This window comes from Myotis davidii, unplaced genomic scaffold (assembly GCF_000327345.1).
Source record: "Myotis davidii unplaced genomic scaffold, ASM32734v1 scaffold89, whole genome shotgun sequence".
In the NCBI taxonomy this organism is placed as follows: domain Eukaryota; kingdom Metazoa; phylum Chordata; class Mammalia; order Chiroptera; family Vespertilionidae; genus Myotis; species Myotis davidii.
The window spans coordinates 1,439,594-1,446,160 of NW_006300372.1; the positions used below are offsets into that span (position 1 = coordinate 1,439,594).

Consider the following 6,567-nt stretch of genomic DNA (forward strand, 5'->3'; position numbering starts at 1 on the left):
ATGAGGATGTGATATTCCCAGAAGATCAGAAGGCCAGGTGAGAAGTAATGCAGGTGACCGGTGGGGCCCTCAGAATGCCACCCTATCGAAACACATGCAGATAATCCTACATGTCAGCCCGGCTTTTATAGGAACAGGTTGATTACAATCTAAGGCGCCCACCCAGTGGACAAGCTTTCTGAGGCAGCTGAATTTCCAGGCTCCCCGAGTGGGTGAGTGGGACACACCAGGAGAATGCCAGCCACTCGCTAAGGCCACAGCTTTCGACTCTGCCAACCACAAGGGCCGCATCCAGCACTTTAAGTAAATGAGAACATTCCGCCCCCTCCAGTCACCGGCCTGGCAGCAGGGGGGATGGAGATAATGGGGCAGCTTGGTGCAGGATCGTTTTGACAGTCTCTGAACTCCAAGTGCTGGTTTTACGAGCCGGTGCCATTGGCAGGCCCTCCCCCCAGAGCAGTCTGTACCACAGTTTACACCCAGCCAGAGGGGAGCCCTTGGGTGCTCACCTGCCGGCATGCTCTTTGCAGTGGTATCTGCTTAAAACATCGTACTGCCTTCATTTTCCCCTTTTATCTTCCCTCTCCATGGAGCCTTATACTTGCACTCGGACGGACGGACACACACGCACGCGCACACACACACACACACACACACACACACTCACACCCCCCCATTTGGATATAACCTGCTCTTGTTCCCCAGAACAGAAGCCTGATTCTTACCTGAGGGCTTGCAGGCTGAGGGCTGTGCCTCTCTCCCTCCGAGGGGAAGGGAATCCGCCTGGCGTCCTCTGCTGTGTTTGTCACTGTCACTGCGCTGCAGTGCTTCCCTGGCAGGCTCAAGCCGGCTGGCTCTCTCTCTCCCTCTCTCTCTCTCTCTCTCCCCCCGCAGTTCTGTGTGGGGAGAGGGAACGGGCTGTGGCATGCACACCGGGTTGCTGGTCCGCCTCCAGACACCATGCCACAGAGCCGGCTACCAGTCCACGGGGCTGTGTGGGAGGCAGGGAAGCAGTTGGGAGGGGAAGCGGACCTGAGGTGTCAGCCTTTGGGTCTCTCCCTGGCCTTGTTTATCAGCAGAGGGGACCTGCCTTTAGACAACTACCCACAGAAACGTACACAGAGCTCTAAGCGCTCCCCACTCTGGACAGCTAGCAGCAGGCCCAGGAACGCGGAGCTATTGGCCAGCGGGGAAGGGAGGCCGAGACAGCAGACAGTGGCAGCAACCATCCGGGTGTTGTTTTAGCGTGGTTTGTCTAGGGGCAAATGGCTGTGCCGAACGGACTACTGGCCCGTCTGAGCAGAATCCTGTTTATTTTGAGGCCTTGGTTGCCAGGGAAACAGCAGGTCGCGGCTCAGAGATGCTTCTCTGGAATCAGAAGGCTGCTCTGTCATCTGGCATCGCAGCACAGGGTGTAGGTGTCTGTGTGTAGCAGAGTGTGTGTGTGTGTCTCTGTCTGTGGCGTTCCCAGAGCCAAGCCTTGCAGAGGATGTTTTGCAGAGCCACACGAGGCAGTGGCCATCTAGGTTAGGGCTGCAGAGAGACTATTCCGCACCAGTGGTCAAGCCTGTCCCTGCTGCACCAGGCGGGCCGTCAGGCGAGCCCAGCTGCAGGGGTGGGGATTTCTTCAGAGGACCATGCACACCATCGTTATGCCATGGCCAGGAATGGGGTAAGGAAGGCAGGAAGCGACCCGTGCAAATCACTCCTTGGCTAAGAGGTGGGGACTGCAGGTGGGCTGAAAGGCATGGACCAGGAAGTGTCTTTGAAGAGACCAAATGGAAACAGGATGAAGAGTCCCCTCCTTGTTCATGTGAGCCTGGGAGGTGTGAGTGTGAGAGTGTGTGTGTGCATGCCTGTGGGCAAGCCTCCCCACCTGATGAGTCAGATAGACAGGTACAGCCTGACCTGTTGGAACTGAAAACATGCTCTCTGGCCTCTCCCTCCTCCGGGAAGCTGGAGGTGGAAGCTTGTTCTCCACACTCATCACGGTCACCCGGGGAGCCTTTCCTGTGTCCTCTGCAGGGCTGAGCCTCGGAGAAGCTCGTCTCACCTCCTGTGACAGAGAGCTAGAGGCACACCCATCACGTGACTCAGATCGTGATGAGCAGCTGCTCTCCTAAAAGGGACCTGAAGGAGCAGAAAAAGGTTGTTTCTCCAAACTTTATTAACTGGAACCTCCATGAACTGCCAGTTACTTCCACATAGTCAGGTACTGACAGGACAGTTTACTTAGAAAAATAATAATCTTGCCCTGGCCGGGTGACTCAGTTGGTTGAAGCATTGTCTTATGCACTGGAAGGACGCAGGTTCGATTCCTGGTCAGGGCACATACTCAGGTTGTGGGTTTGATCCCTGGTTGGGGTGCTTATGGGAGGCATCCAATCAATGTTTATCTCTCACATCTCTTATTCTCTCTCCTTCCTCTCTCTCTAGAGTCAATGAAAAACATAGCCTCAGGTGAGGATTAACATAAATAATCTCCCTGAGTCTCTGCATGATTCCCATGGGTCTTCTGAATGATAGAAAGATAAAAATATTTCGGACAATTGTCTTCTCAATATTGGAGAATTATGCTGCATCGGTGTATGTGGTGTATGTGTGTGTGTGTTAACTCTTTTTCACCATGTAGAATGATAGATTTTTAAATGAGGAAACACCCTAAAAGTCCCAGGCCAGAGATGTGTTTGAGTGTCCCCAGGGTGCACCCCTGGTTAAAGTCCTCCCTGTGCCTGAAACCGGGTTAACACCCTTGAACCTGCCCACTCTATGGGGTTGACCATTCCTGGGCAACTCAGCCCTTCAGGACTTGGAATTTCTTCCCTGTTCACAGAGATGAATAAGGTGCTCGTAACCACTTCTTCCCTGCAAGCTGGCAGGATTATTGTGACAATCAAATGTGCTAAAGTGTGAGAGCACCTTGAAACTGCAAGGCAGTGTAAGTCATGACTGCAGTTTGGTTTCTCCATTACATGCAGTTGCGAGATGCTGTTAAACACAAACTGCCCAGCTCTGGGGCAAAGGGCCGCCCCCTCGCTACTGAGAAAAATGAATTTCCTGACTGCATATCAGGTGTTCAGAAATGGTTCTGTTCAAATGCTGGGAAAGAATGGCGCCTTGGGTCCTTAAAGTATTTACTGTAAGAGGATTCCCTTCAGTGTTGAAATTTCTTAAAATTGCAGTTTAACACCCCTCAGGTTTCCTATTTATTTCAACTTCCAGGTCAAGTATCTAGATTTATCTTTTCAATAATATACAGTCAGATGGTTTGAGTCATGAAATATGTTAATGCTTTTTGGCCTCACCATTATTTAGTGTGGGAAGGGACATGGAGGTTGCCTAGTTTAAAAGTCTGGACTCAGAATAGCTCCAGCTCTGGGCCAAGAAGTAGTCGATTGAAATAATAGCTGTGGAAGCCATGTATCAGGCACCCACAGCATGCTAGACCCAATACACAGAATGTAACAGAAACCCCATCCTCCCTCAAAGTTCTGAGACCACTTTTAATGACCTTGCTGCTGTGAATAAAACCTTATAATCAAGTCTGCTAGTGCTGCAGAGGCTGGGTCTGAGCAAGGAAGAAAAGGACACATTTGGAGGACCAACAAATGTCCTAGTAGAAGCCCAGGAGGTTCATCCACAGAGGTGTGGCCTTGGGCAAGTCATCCACGTCTGAGATGTGGCCGCTGCCGAAGGTGAGACTTTGTCCTTCCGCGTCCTAAGAGATTGACTCACCCCTGAGCGTTCCCAAAGCTGCTATTTTAGAAAGTGGCTCTAACCCTCTCATAAGCACTTTGGAAGGATAATAAAAGAGGATGTGGCATTTCCACGATTTTACTTATTCTGGGCTCAGTGCCTCTGAAAATCAGGGCATAAAACAATCATTTTTAAATTTTGTTGTTCTTAATCCTCACCCAAGGATATTTTTCCCCCTTGACTTTTAGAGAGAGTGAAAGGGAGAGGTAGAGGCAGAGAGAGAGAAACATGGATGTGAGAGAGAGACATCGATTGGTTGCCTGCCTCTCCCCTGCACTGGACCCAGGTGAGGATCTATCCTGCAACTGAGGTATGTGCCCCTGGTTGGAATAGAAACCGAGATCCTTCAGTCTGCAGGCCAACACTCTAACCACTGAGCGAAACTGGTTGGGGCAGAGGACCACTTTTTATCTGCACCAACAAGAAAAAAGAATCAGAGCATGGGAGAATCAGCAGGGTCCAACATGTCCCCAATGAGTACATTTTCTTTCTCTCCAGGTATAACGTATGTAAGCCCTGGCTTCTTGTCCTTGGACCTTAAAGCTGACATTCAATGTTTGCTGTAAAATTTCTCCTTTGTTCATCCTGTTTACATAAGTGACACAGTTAGGTGGAATGCACACCAGACACACTGCATTTTCTTTCTAATCTCATTTGACCTTGATGGGACTCAACAAATCCGCATCAGCTGACAGGAGAAATCAGACGCTGCGTGCCACTCTCTCCCTCCAGCGAAGGATTTCTCCTGTTTTTGCCCAATCATGCAATTAGATGAAGGGCACGCTGGCCTCCTGGTGAACCTGCTGCCAAGGAGGAGGGGAGCGATCTGACAAACAGGCAGAGGGAAATGCAGCAGACGTCCACGGGAAACTGTAGTAGTTGCCCAAGGAGACCTCATAACCACAAATATCACCAGAGCTGCAGGGCTGACACGGGGTCCAGCGGTTTCCAGTGGGAAGATGCCTCGCCCTGTCCCCATTATAATACAAGAACAGGAGTCACACCACTCTGTCAGCCCGACCCTCCATCACCCTGTGGGCAGGATGCTTACAAAGGGCACACCCATGGGAGGTGGGCTTCCTCTCTCTGACATTGATCATCCATCACTTATTCTATTTTGTTTCCCTCTATCTCAGTTTTTCAATCTTTATTTTAAAATATTTTATCTTTAAAGAGTAGTAATGCTTTGTGCACATCATAAAAATGTACAATACACTGAAAGGTATAAAATGACCCTCACTAACTCCCTTTTCCCCAAAGGAAACCACTATTAACTTTTCTTTTTTCTGGATCCTTTCAAGGGGAAAAAATGTCTTTGTACTCCTGAATGTGTGTATGGGTGTACAAACTTTCTCTCTCATTCACTTTTTTTTCTTACATTTAATTTCAGAAAGTTATAAGACACCCTAAACTCATGTTAAGCCCACATTTAAAATTCTCACTCTAATCATTAGTTAGCTATTTGGTGAAACAACAACACATGCACACAAAAAAAACCTGGACCCCCCATTTGTTGCTTAAATTCCCGAGGAATTGCAGCTTTAACTATAATAAGACAAACCTTAAAGGAAAACATTACAGAAAAGCATGAGAGGAACTCATCGTTATCATTGTCGAATGGGGAATGGTTTTGAAAGCATGATTGGAAACCCAGAAATGGAAATAGAATAGTGAGACTGAGGCTATAAAATTTTAAATGATCTGTACAAAGAAGAAGGAAAAAACTCCCCCTAGATTAGACTGTGGAGAAATCTATGGATCCGATGTTTCCCATCTATGTATTTCCCACCTGAAGTGTCTGGGTGGCCCGTGGCCAATGCAGTGAGTCAAGACATAAGCTCATCAGGGCAAACAGGGTGAGACCACATCTTTCAGGGAGGCCCTGTCCCTGGGTTCAGGATCTCATTAGCCATGGTTTGGGTTTTTCACATCGTTATTGTGATATAATTGATATACCAGGCAGTTCACCCATTTAAAGTATACAACTACGTGGTCTTCGTATATTCACAAAGTTGTACAGCCCTCACCACTAAATTTTAGAAGGTTTTTGTCATCCCCAGAAGAAACCCCAGGCACATTAGCAACCATTCCCCATTCCCCGCTCCAACCAGACCCAGGCAACCACTAATCTACTTCCTGTCTTGATAGATTTGTCTGTCCTGGCCATTTCAGATGAATGGAATCATACAGCCTGGGTTTCTTTCCCTTAAAAAGCATAATGTCCTTAAGGTTCATCTGTGTTGCATCATGTACCCAAACATCCTTCCTTTTTATTGCTGAGTAATATTTCATCGCATGGCTAGGCCACGTTTTATTTATCCACTCACCAGTGAATGGACATTTGGCACCTTTCCTCTGGCTGTCATGCATAGCGCTGCTATGAGCATCAGTGTGCAAGTGTTGGTGTGGGCATGTTTTCATTTCTCTTGGGTTTAGCAGTGGTTTTCCTCTTAAAAGATTTATCCAAAGAATGGTTCTTACTTTTGGCTTTCACTTTTTTCTATTATAACCCCCAGGAGAAGCAAGCAGGCTTGGATCCTAAAGACTCAGAGCTCTTCCGTGCCCTTCTCTGCTCCTGTGTGATCTGGATGTGACTCGGTCTCACAGCTGAGCACCAGCACTGGGACCCTCTCACGGGATATTGTGAGGACTCCCAACATCAATCAGATAGGATCTGCTCTTGAGAAGATGCTCACCCACAGGTTAGGATGCAGATACCCCCTGCACCACAGGTGACTGCACTAGCCTTGAGGCCAGTGTCTGGGTGTAGAGGCACAGATAGTATAAAAAATCAGTGACCATTTTCTCATT

The 6,567-nt window shown here is 48.4% G+C and overlaps 1 protein-coding gene across 3 annotated transcripts in view; it reads right to left on the reverse strand.

The window, feature by feature from the left end:
- Nucleotides 1-6,567, reverse strand: part of FGF1 (fibroblast growth factor 1) — a 95,112-nt gene that overhangs the window by 85,568 nt on the left and 2,977 nt on the right. The window contains exon 1 of one of the 3 annotated variants that reach the window (XM_006776989.2): nucleotides 726-1,248. The exons of 1 other annotated variant lie outside the window; for it this stretch is intronic. The gene's annotated coding sequence lies outside the window, so the exon portion shown is untranslated. Of the gene's footprint in view, nucleotides 1-725; nucleotides 1,258-6,567 lie in introns of those variants that run through there. One more of the 3 variants, XM_006776995.2, reaches the window with a different exon arrangement.